Source organism: Triturus cristatus, chromosome 4_2, assembly GCF_964204655.1.
Source record: "Triturus cristatus chromosome 4_2, aTriCri1.1, whole genome shotgun sequence".
Lineage (NCBI taxonomy): Eukaryota > Metazoa > Chordata > Amphibia > Caudata > Salamandridae > Triturus > Triturus cristatus.
The window spans coordinates 844,047,024-844,058,672 of record NC_140586.1 but is presented as its reverse complement, the minus strand read 5'-3'; positions in this window follow the sequence as shown (position 1 = coordinate 844,058,672).

Sequence of the window (11,649 nt, the reverse complement as noted above, 5' to 3'; positions counted from 1 at the left end):
AGGCCTGTTTGTCAACCTCCATCCATTCCCCCTCCAACACCCTTTTCACGGAGGAATGAAGAGGCAGAGACTCCGGTTCCTTACGCTGATACTGTAAGAAAAAGTCCTCCGAAAGGTCCGAAGCCGCCGGAGCCGGAAAAGCCAAGTTCTGCTTTATGTGAAGAAGAACATCCCGCAACTCCTGACCCTGCACATAGCGTCCAGGGAAACATACAATAAGCCCGCCCCCCCCCTGAAAAACCCACGGCTCACTAAAGCAGAGCCTAACCGGCTCGAAGGCGGTACCAAGGGGAACCTTAACAAAACGCCTAGCAAACATACGCAGGGGGAAACAGAGTCCAAGCCCCTAGGGTCCGCTAGAGCAGGACCTCCAACCCGAGACCCACGTACCTGCTACAGCAGGCACCACTTACCTGATGCGCTCTGGAGAGACGTGTGCAGATGTGGAAATTTAGCGTGCAAACTGAACATTATCTGCGCCATCTTGCCTCTCCCCAGCACCACGCACCGCGAATGCACGGCCGCCATTTTAGGCACCCCACTCTCTCCCCGCTCATTTTCGATCACCAACGCTTTCCCCTAGCGCTGTGAGCATCCCCCCACGCGCCGGCCACCCCCGCTCTCTCATACAGGCCATAAACCCTCTCCTTCTGCGCGACCCTGCTACGGAACCACATCCGACCGACATCCCATACATGGTCATGCCTCTCCTTTGATAACCCCCTTCCTCTGCGCCCCATTGTCCGAACTGGTCCCAGGCCATCACCTAGCCCTGCGGATGCAGTTTATTGCCCCTACTGTAAGGGAAACACCCCGCATCAAAGGGATTACAGTAGATCAAAGCCCCTACCCCCTGAGACCCGGCCGGTTGCACACACCCCCGGGAATTAGCGGAATTCCCTGCTGCGCGATAGCCATCTCCCACTGCGGGTAGGGTGGGAACCTCTACTGTAACTATGTGTGGGATCGGATCTGAGCCGGGGCTTCAGGGGATGTTCTTTCAGGCATCAAGAGAATCTCAAGAATGTACTATATGTAATAAAGCAATAAACCGGTGTATAAGAGACCAGGTCTCAGAGATGCGGTTAGAGCACCTCGTGACGATACCTTGCTGTCTGATCTGATGTGTTCTGCTCCGACGGAATAAAACTTTGTTTCCTGCCTTCCAGTCTCCGGCGCCTGCCTCTTTCATTGGTAAATTATCGAGTGGTATAAGAGGCGATTACCGCCGGGCAAATACTTGAAAGGTTATCGACTAAAACTGCCGCTACCATTTAACAATTGGCGTCCCAAACGTGGGGCCCATCAGCGACACGTGGATCCAGTGGGAGAGGTCCCGACGACAGAGTGAACGACTGCAACGATCGGGAGAGCTCCTGCCCAATAGACCCTCGTCTGGCAGCCGATCATCCGAACTTCACTGGTTCCGAGCAGACCTCTCTCGAGTGATCTACGGTCCTGACTGGGAACCATCAGGAGTGCCGCGGCAAATACGGAGAGTAGAGGACGATCGGGCGCTGGAGGCGGAAGACGAGAAACTGTCCACGCGGTCCGGGTAAGGTCGTGATACACGACAAAATGCGAAATAATTGATTGATTGTTTAAAGCTTTGGAAATACTAGTATTGCTCATTGATTGTGCTCATTGATTGTTCTCTTTGAGATATTCGCTGTCTACAAACGGGGAGGAGTAGAAATACTCTCTCTCTCTCCCTTTGCAGATAGTGAAGGGTAGGTAACGCAGACTTTTGTCCCCGTTGAAACCCGTCGTGCCTATCTTTATCTCCCCATTGATTGATTGTCCGAACATTGATTGTTTTGGAGAATAGTGCTTTTTGAGATATTCTCTGTTTGCAAATAACGTAGAATAGGAATATTCTGTCTAGTCTTTGCAAATAGTGAAGGGTAGGTAATGCTGACTTTTGTCCCCGTTGAAACCCGTCATGCCTATCTTTATCTCCCATTGATTGATTGATTGATTGTCCGAACACTAGTTGTTCGATATTGGTTCTTTGGAGGTATTCTCTGCTTACAAATAACGAGGAATAGAGATATTCTGTCTAGTCTTTGCAAGCAGTGAAAAGATAGGTAGTGCTGACTTTTGTCCCCGTTGAAACCCGTCATGCCTATCTTCTCCCCACTGATTGGTAGTTGGTTCTGCCCGGACCGCTTATTAGAGGTGAACCATCCGGCTCCACTGGAGGGCACCCCTAATAAGGACATGTTCACTAAATATGGACTAGTCGCCGTAGCTTATACCAAGCTATGGCATAAATATACAAAGAAGGACCCCGAGAGTCAGTGGCCACTGATGGGATCCTTCGACGACCATAAGATAGAAACGCTAGAAATAGCTCTGCGTAGCAATAAGACGACGCCTACTATGCTTGACAGTATCGGCATGTGGCGCAAAGAAGCAACGCAACGGAAAAAGAGGGAAGAAGTAAAAGCAGAAAAGGAATTACGAAAGGCAGCTCACCTTGCCGCTAGAAGGTTAGAAGAAGACATAAAGGAGAGAAGGGAAACTAAACTAAGACAGGAGCCCGAAACCTCAGGCCAGTATGCTGTTAGGACCCCTTCTTTGCTCTACCCTGAGTTGTCCTCCAAGCAGCGAACGAATGATGAATTACTGTTAGGTCCCCCGATCATTTACATGCCCCCTCCATATGCACCCTCCCAGTCAGTAGTGCAACATCTACAACCCCCGAACACGAGCGAAAGCAGTACAGAGGCCTCGGTCCTCACGGCCTCCGCGCCGGCCGAGCCTCCTGTGCTGGACACAACGTCGGCTATAACGTTAGACGACCCAGAGATGAGAAAGAAAGAGTCCACCAGAATGAATCGGCTAGCGAAGGATGAACGAACAGGAATCGACAAGATAGTAAAGGCACTGGTAGGATCCTTTTTGACCTTACAAAAACTAAAATAACGCTAGGAGTTAGCCCTTTGTGGGACATATGAAACCAAGGGAAGGAGTCAAGCTCACGGTCGAGACGACCACGAGGTAGCCTGACTCCATTACTCTCGCTACCTAAACATGTCTGCCCTACTGCCCACCCCGCCCAATAAGCATGACAAAATCCCGCACAAACGGAAGCCTGCTGACACCCACCATCGACGTCACCAAACTAGGGCTAGATCGCGCACAATTGGGCTATGTTATTTTTCCGATTGCACAGTAACCTCCTTGTGCTCGTCATCAGATTGCAAATATGTACAAACACTCCAACGAAGTAGTATAGTTATAACATTTTAATAACTTATAGGATATAACAAACACGCCAACAGGGTAAACAGGTTAAAACACGTTTTAAAACAACTATTTACATGACAGTCTGCTGCAACCTCCATCCCAAAGCCTTAACGTCCACGTGACACCGTCCTCGCCTCTCCTTCCTCGAAATTGCAACATTGGCCTGTTTTGGGCGGTTCTTTTAGTCGGCTTTGGGCTATAAAAGCCATGCAAAAATCCATTGACCTCAGAGGCGGACGACTGTGCGAATAGGCCGGAGGCTATACGAAGCGCCGAAGTTCTGGCAACCCCAAGGCGGAGCCCGCCACGCTGTGCGGGCCTTTCCGCTTTCTCTTCTTTCTTTAATGAGGGCTGGTGCCCTGGCGGGGGGAAGCGACGCGGACGGACCTCCCCCACCTCCCCAGGTGGAGGCTCGCCAGCAGATGAGGGCACCCCAACCGTCTTTGACTCACCGGCCAGCTAAGCTGCACCCAACCGTCTTTGACTCGCCGGCCAGCTAAGCTGCACCCAACCATCTTTTTCATCGGTCTGCTGGATCGCACCCTGCCACGTCGAGTGGATCCTCCCATTCTTTTCTTCTTCCTTCAATAACGGAGGGGTGCCCTGGCCGGGGGAAGCGACGCGGACGGGCTTCCCCCACCTCCCCAGGTGGAGGCTCGCCAGCAGACGAGGGCACCCCAACCGCATCTTTCACACGTCAGCCAGCTGAGTTGCGCCCTGCCACTTCATTCGCCGTTCGGCTGAGCCGGCGCCCCTGCACGCGGCCGCCAGGCAACCACCCAAGCACCGGGTTCACCAGGACTGCCGCTAGCACCCGACGTGAGGAGTGGGCCCCCGCAGCAAGGTAATCGGGGACCCACCCCGGTGGTGATTCCATCCAAACTGCTGTCGTCGCTGCTACTGGAATCACCCCGGTAGCGGTACCATCCGAACTGCCGCTGTTACTGCTGCTGGCTCCTCTCCGGTGACTGTACCGAAGAGCTGCTGCTACTGCTGCCCTTGAACTCCGGCGGTCGACTCCTCCGGATCCAGGCCTAAAGCCCACCGTGAGACAATTCTGGACTCGAAAGCTTGTCTGCTTGGGCATGGGCCCCACCCTTGACAAGATGCTCCCCTCAGCCTTGCAGAATCGGCTGGAGTCATTTGACACTCGACTCCCGCGGACTTCCGGTAAGGACAAACCGCCGCCATTGCTCTTTGCCCCGGACGGCAGCCACCTTGCCTCCGCTTAGTGCAGTGAGAAAGACTGGTTCGAAGCGTTGGCGGAAGAACCCGCCTCCTGCCCCGCCCCAAGAACGAACCATGGCATTTCTACGGGGTCGCAGTGACGCCATGCTGACGCAAAATTGACGCTAACGAAAGTTCTCGAACTACTGAAAGGGATTCTGGTCCAACAGCAAATTCATGGAAAGACTTAGACTGTACTCTGGCCCGACTTCGCCCCAAGATGGCGCCGATGTAGGAGAGGCCTACACACCCTTGTGGCGTCCCAGTCACGTGACATTTGTGTTAAACAGATATATATATATATATATATGCGATGCTTCCACACATGATGGTCGGGGAGGGGCGGCAAGGGAACCGATTTTATGCCGTAGTAGCGTTGCTCATGACGCTCGACGCCTCCCCACCACGTGGCCGGCCTGAACGGTTGTAGGCCCGTATCTTGTATGCTGACATTGTTTTAAATAAAGGGTCTCTTGAAAGAATTACGGAATCAGTGCCATGACTAATCACATAGGTTGATAGAAATCTCTTCATTTGAATAAATGATTGTTACCCCCAAGCAATAGAAAACAGATAATGCAGTCCCCATTTGCCTGAATCTTTTTGATTAACGGAATTTGTACCCATCACACCTATCTTTTCCAAGAGTTGTTAAACCATGGTCAACCATAGCTCAGGGTATATGCCGAACGCAAGGTATGGTATCTTGCATCCTAATACACGACCGATTGAGAAATGCATATATGACAAGGGAACCCGAATTTAGGAAATGAAATAAATTAGAGCATCTTTGTCTCGGACAAAGAGAATAATAGGTCTGTGGTATCACCCATTCCTGCGACTAGCCTGGTACGTGGTAAGTAGAACTTTTTCGTGTCTGCGCGCGCTGGGGTACTTTGAATACTGCACATCCCCTCCCCGCTTTTTTCCCCTCTATAGGTCACGACAAAGTTCCGACTGAAGAGTGGAATGGACATGGACCGCACAGAGTTCAATATCAGGAAAAAAGAAAAAAAAACATAGACAAACGTTGTGAGATAGTGCGTAAAATTACAGACCACCATTAGGAACATGAAAAAGTGTATGATATGATTGTGCGTGTGTCCTACGATTATACGGCATGAATGTGTATGCGTTTTATATTTGGGTCACTTGAAGAGAGCGTCACTGTATGATTGAAGCACTCGTCCACCGATCAAAGGGAGGAGAATAAAGGGTCCGACACCCCCTAGGATAAACTACAAAATACTGAAAGTACGCAGCATAGAAAAAGAGGACAGGAAAGGAGAGGTCCCGATGCTCAACGTAGCCCTGAGTCTCCATCTTAAGTTTCTGCACTTGATGCATGTACTGTCACACCCTGTCCGGCATTTGTGTGTACGTGATCACCGAACTTATGTCTTTTCCCCGCTTGTGTTTTCTTACATGGAACAGACCCATGCTACTCCATGTTGTGTGTGCACCAAGTGGCCTATTTTCTTACCCATGTCTCTCTCTCGTTTTGTGTCGTATGTATGCCAAATAGCCTACTTGATGCACATCTCTCTCTCTCTCTCTCCCTCTCTCTCTCTCTCTCTCCCTCTCTCCCTCTCTCTCTCTCTCTCTCTCTCTCTCTCTCTCTCTCTCTCTCTCTCTCTCTCTCTCTCTCTCTCTCTCTCTCTCTCTCTATCTCTCTCTCTCTCTCTCTCTCTCCCACTCCCTCCCTCACTAAAAAGCCTTCTTACCCTCTTTTCTGTTTGAATAAATTAACGACACATACCTTTTCGGTAAGTGTATAATTGGCCTGAACACGGTGGTGTTCGAACAAATTGACAGAAACAAAACGACCATACTTTACCACGTTACTACCTCTCCTTTTTGCAAATGTTGAGCCTAATCGGCTGAGAAAGAAAGGACAGGTAAGACGACTGATGTCCCCCAATCTGACCCTCAACACGGGGACTATATGTCAGTGGTTTTTGTTTTTTTTAAGGGACACCATCTCCACCGCCCAGAATTACCCCCGCCCAATTACCCCGAAATAGAACGTCTAAAGCACCCCGCCCTCCCAAGATAACCCCAGCCCTATATTAGCCGCCTCACTAATAATACATCGCCTAAACTGTTAAAGGGTTACCTATTGTCGCCAGCAAAGATAATGCTTAGCCTATGTCCCTCCCCGAAATGGATACTCGTGAACCCGTGACAGTAGCACCTCGCACTTTCTTTTCATAAACTTAGCAGTCCTCGAAAGGATATATATATTAACAAAACTTGTGTTGGGACGAACAAGCCTCTGCCGGAGAAGCCGGTTCGAATTTTTAATAGACTAGAAGGTTGACAGATGTCAGGCTTCCTGCAACCAGTATCGGGCGCAGGAATCGGCACCTAGGGGGCTAGACGATGGACAGAGACACCCACAGAAACTTGCACCACAGCAATGATTAATAGATTAGTAACGCACACACTAACATCAGAGTTAAAAGACACCAATCATGCAGCAACCGATAAAAACATGTCCGCAACTACTCGGTGGTTGGGAGAGAGGATGAAGTATGTAAATGTCTTCCCTGCCAACTCTCTAAGACTTTTGTTTCTTGTACCCATTTAAAGATAACGTGCTGCCATCGGAAGGGAGGGGTCGGACGTGACGCACAGCCTGGCTGCAGACCTTGGAACATCTATGACATCGACCAAGGGGGAGGCTACGAAGCAAAAAGGGCGTGGGACGAGACACCATTTTCAGGATGATAAGCGCGAGGGGCTACATCGAGACCCCCTGTTCACCGACCAGCGTGCCTGAAGTCTCAACCCGTCGGGCCCGATTGGTGGGCCCAGTGCTGGAAGATTCTGCTCCCCTTGGTCCACATTTTTGATCTGATCCCACTCCACCCCCTCTTCCCTCGGCGTCCCGAAGCACGTCACACCCTTCTCTCTCTCACCATCTTTTATATGGATTATGAATCTGACCTACCCACAGAAGAACAAAAGGCAGGTACCCTGTCTCAAAGTACCTATGGTGAACTGTGTTAATGAACAGGGCTGTGATCGGAGAACAATGAATGATCACACCCTGCAACGTGAGAAATTGGATTTGAGCTGGACCTTAGCTCCACCGCCGGTGCTCAACAGTGCCAACGAAAGAAGAACAACAATGAGAGCTTACCAGTGATAGCTCTTCATAAAAAGGACACTGGAAAGAAGAACCCATGTCAAAGTCGAAAATCCTCTCCCAACCACCTTTTTATACTAACTATCTTCTTATCAAGTTTTTATGGTGTTGCATCAATCACTTCCGACTGTACACTGAGAGGTTAAGGAAATGTAACTTTGTATAGTAACATCCATACAACACCAGCCATGTACACGACTACACTGTAACTCTGTATGTATTACCTCCCCGCCTACTTTATCACCTGTAAATAACTATAAGCAAATATGTCAGATTACTCCTGCATGCCCTAAAAACTCTGTATCTTTAAGGAATGTACGAAAGACATTAACGATATTATAGCTGAAGGTTAACGAAGAATAAATGACGGCCAGGCAAGCTGGCGAGACATGTTAAAAGGGAGGACTGTGGAAATTTAGCGTGCAAACTGAACATTATCTGCGCCATCTTGCCTCTCCCCAGCACCACGCACCGCGAATGCACGGCCGCCATTTTAGGCACCCCACTCTCTCCCCGCTCATTTTCGATCACCAACGCTTTCCCCTAGCGCTGCGAGCATCCCCCGCGCGCCGGCCACCCCCGCTCTCTCATACAGGCCATAAACCCTCTCCTTCTGCGCGACCCTGCTACGGAACCACATCCGACCGACATCCCATACATGGTCATGCCTCTCCTTTGATAACCCCCTTCCTCTGCGCCCCATTGTCCGAACTGGTCCCAGGCCATCACCTAGCCCTGCGGATGCAGTTTATTGCCCCTACTGTAAGGGAAACACCCCGCATCAAAGGGATTACAGTAGATCAAAGCCCCTACCCCCTGAGACCCGGCCGGTTGCACACACCCCCGGGAATTAGCGGAATTCCCTGCTGCGCGATAGCCATCTCCCACTGCGGGTAGGGTGGGAACCTCTACTGTAACTATGTGTGGGATCGGATCTGAGCCGGGGCTTCAGGGGATGTTCTTTCAGGCATCAAGAGAATCTCAAGAATGTACTATATGTAATAAAGCAATAAACCGGTGTATAAGAGACCAGGTCTCAGAGATGCGGTTAGAGCACCTCGTGACGATACCTTGCTGTCTGATCTGATGTGTTCTGCTCCGACGGAATAAAACTTTGTTTCCTGACTTCCAGTCTCCGGCGCCTGCCTCTTTCATTGGTAAATTATCGAGTGGTATAAGAGGCGATTACCGCCGGGCAAATACTTGAAAGGTTATCGACTGAAACTGCCGCTACCATTTAACAATGACCAAAAAACAGGCTTTGGGGATGGGCCGGCCTGCCTCTTGTAGTGACCATAGGGGTAGGGGTCGGCCATATTGGCTTTCGCCAACGCATGGAGGAGTCACCCTTGATGTCTTGGGATCAAAGAGAGTCGAATGAATGGATGGAACAGATGGGGTCCAAAGCAGGTTACAGTTTAGGGTTAGCTGGGGTAGGTGGTGGTGTACAGCAGTGGAGCACAACGCTATCAGGGCAGGGTTGGGAGGCAAACAACACACAGACACATTCTTTGGCAAATGCTCAATCCGGAGTGGGTCAGCAACTATTGGCAAGCTTCCCACAATAGCAGGTGGGACAGGTGCCGATTCAACCCGGGATCACCTTTGCAGGGAATGGAATGGTGGGGGGGTCCCAGCATCAAGGAGCAGAAATTGGGCCGGGTCAGCAGTCCACTTTGGGGGGTGGGGAGCAGTACCATACTTGGTTTGGTCCCATGCAGCAACAGACAAGTGGAGGACAGCCACTACAACAGCAATTGGGAATGGCAGGAACACAGTTCACACAGGTGGGGCATAGCCAGCAGTCGGGCACTGTTTTTCCAATTTACGCCGTGTAGGCTGGGGGGCAGCTACCACAGGGCAGCAATGGGCTATCAAGTTCACAATTCAGCGGGGGGCATCAGCCCTTGACGGCAGTGGGGTTCCCAGCGGGCTTGGTCCAGATTACATCAGGGCAGCAAGGGGAGCAAGGTCAGGGTGGCATGGTGACAACCCAAACTACCCCAGGATCAGTTCCAGGCCAAGGACAGATCATGGGGAGTCCTCAGCAGCTGCTCCATGAGCAGCTGCAGGCATTTCGAGCACAAAAAGTGACATACGGATTCAAGCAGCTGCTGCAGCGTAAACTGAGGGATAATACCTGTCGCCTGTTCAATGCAGGCAACAGCACCTGGGGGGTGCAATGCAAATTTCGGCATGGGTGCTCACGGTGCAGTGGAGACCATCCAATTTTTTCATGCAAAGCCCACGCTAGAATTACACCGGGAGCCACTTTTGTGGGTCAGCCTTAGTCGGGGCCTGGTAACAAAAGGCCCATCCCTAATAAACTTTGAACTGCTAGCAACACTTTTGAATCATTACCCAAAGGAAGAGGAGAGGGAACTACTTTTTGGGGGTTTAAAATACCTTACAGGGGTCCGTTAGCAGGCAGGTCATCTAGGAACCTTTGCTCAGCGGAGGAACTTCCAGAAACAGTTGCAGAAAAGATACAAAAAAGAGCTGCAGCTAGGAAGAATAGCAGGCCCATTTGACACCCCCCTTAAGCAATTTTATTATCTCACCACTCTGTATTGTTCCTAAGTAAGAATCAGGCAAATACCGAATGATCCACCACCCCTCTTATCCCAAAGGCAACTCAGTAAATGACTGGCTAAGCCAGGATATTTGTACAGTCTCCTATGCTACATTTGATGAAGCCATCGAGTTAGTCAGGCAGGCGGGGATAGGAGCCCTCATGGCGAAAGCGAATGTTGAATCAGCTTTCAGACTGTTACCAGTGCATCCCGTCAGCTTTCATTTGCTGGGGTTCCAATTCAGAGGAAAGCTGTACTACGACAGATTCATGCCCATGGGATGTTCAGTTTCATGTGCTTACTTAGAGGCATTTAGTTCCTTTTTGGAGTGGCAACAAACAAGGTACAGCCAGTAGGTGGCAAGCTCCATTATCTGGATGACATCTTGTTTGTAGGCAAGGCAAACTCCCATGAGTGTGCCTAGGCATTGGTAGCAGGGCTTGGGAGTACCATTGGCAGCAGAAAAAACGGAAGGCCCCACAACTAAGCTAACTTTTTTGGGAATTTGGGGGCATATCAACAACAACCGGCGATAATTATCTCTAAGCGCACTTAGCGCTAGGATAATTATCGCCGGCTAGCGTGAATTTTTATCGCTGAGATAGCGTGCTATTAGCAACGCTTATCTCAATAGCGATAAAAATCCTCACGCTAACAGGCTAACGTGAGATTATCGCTGGAAACCCAGCGATAATCTCACGTTACCTTGTTGATAGGGACAGGCAAACTTAGCCATGATATCCTCCTTCCATAGGATATCATGGCTAAGTCAGAAAAATACCAGATGTAAAAAAGCAGCGTTAACCGCGGTTAGCGCTGCTTTTTTTGTCTCCAACAGGGTTAGCCACATTCTTGATAATAGGAGAAATGTCGCTTAGCGACATTTCTCCTATTATTTTACTCTGGAACGCCCCCTTTGCATCTCATTAGAGATGCAAGGGGAAGCGCAGAGTAAAAGGGTGCTAACATGCAAATTTGCATGTTAGCACCCTGTTGTTGATAGGGCGCTAGTTTTATCTCTCCTTTTTTGGCTTTTAAAGCCAAAAAAGCAGAGATAAAGCCCTTGTTGATATGCCCCAGAGTTGGATTCCATGGAAGGAGTGTCACGCCTCCCAGTGGAAAAGGTACAGAACTTTGCAGCAGCTATTGAAAAGGTATTGGCATAACAGAAGACAACATTAAAGGATATCCAAGAGTTAATGGGTAAGCTAAATTTTTCATCCAGGGTCATTCGGGTGGGGCGAGTTTTTTCAAGAAGGCTGGCAGGGGCTACAGCGGGCATTATTCAGAAACATCACTTTGTAAGGTTGAATAGGGGGCTAAAACAAGACTTGCAGATGTGGTTGTATTTTGTAAAAGATCTCAATGGAGTTAGAATATGGCCATCGCTATAGACAGCAAATGAGAGGTCGCAACTGTACACAGATGCCTCCAGGGAAGGGGGTT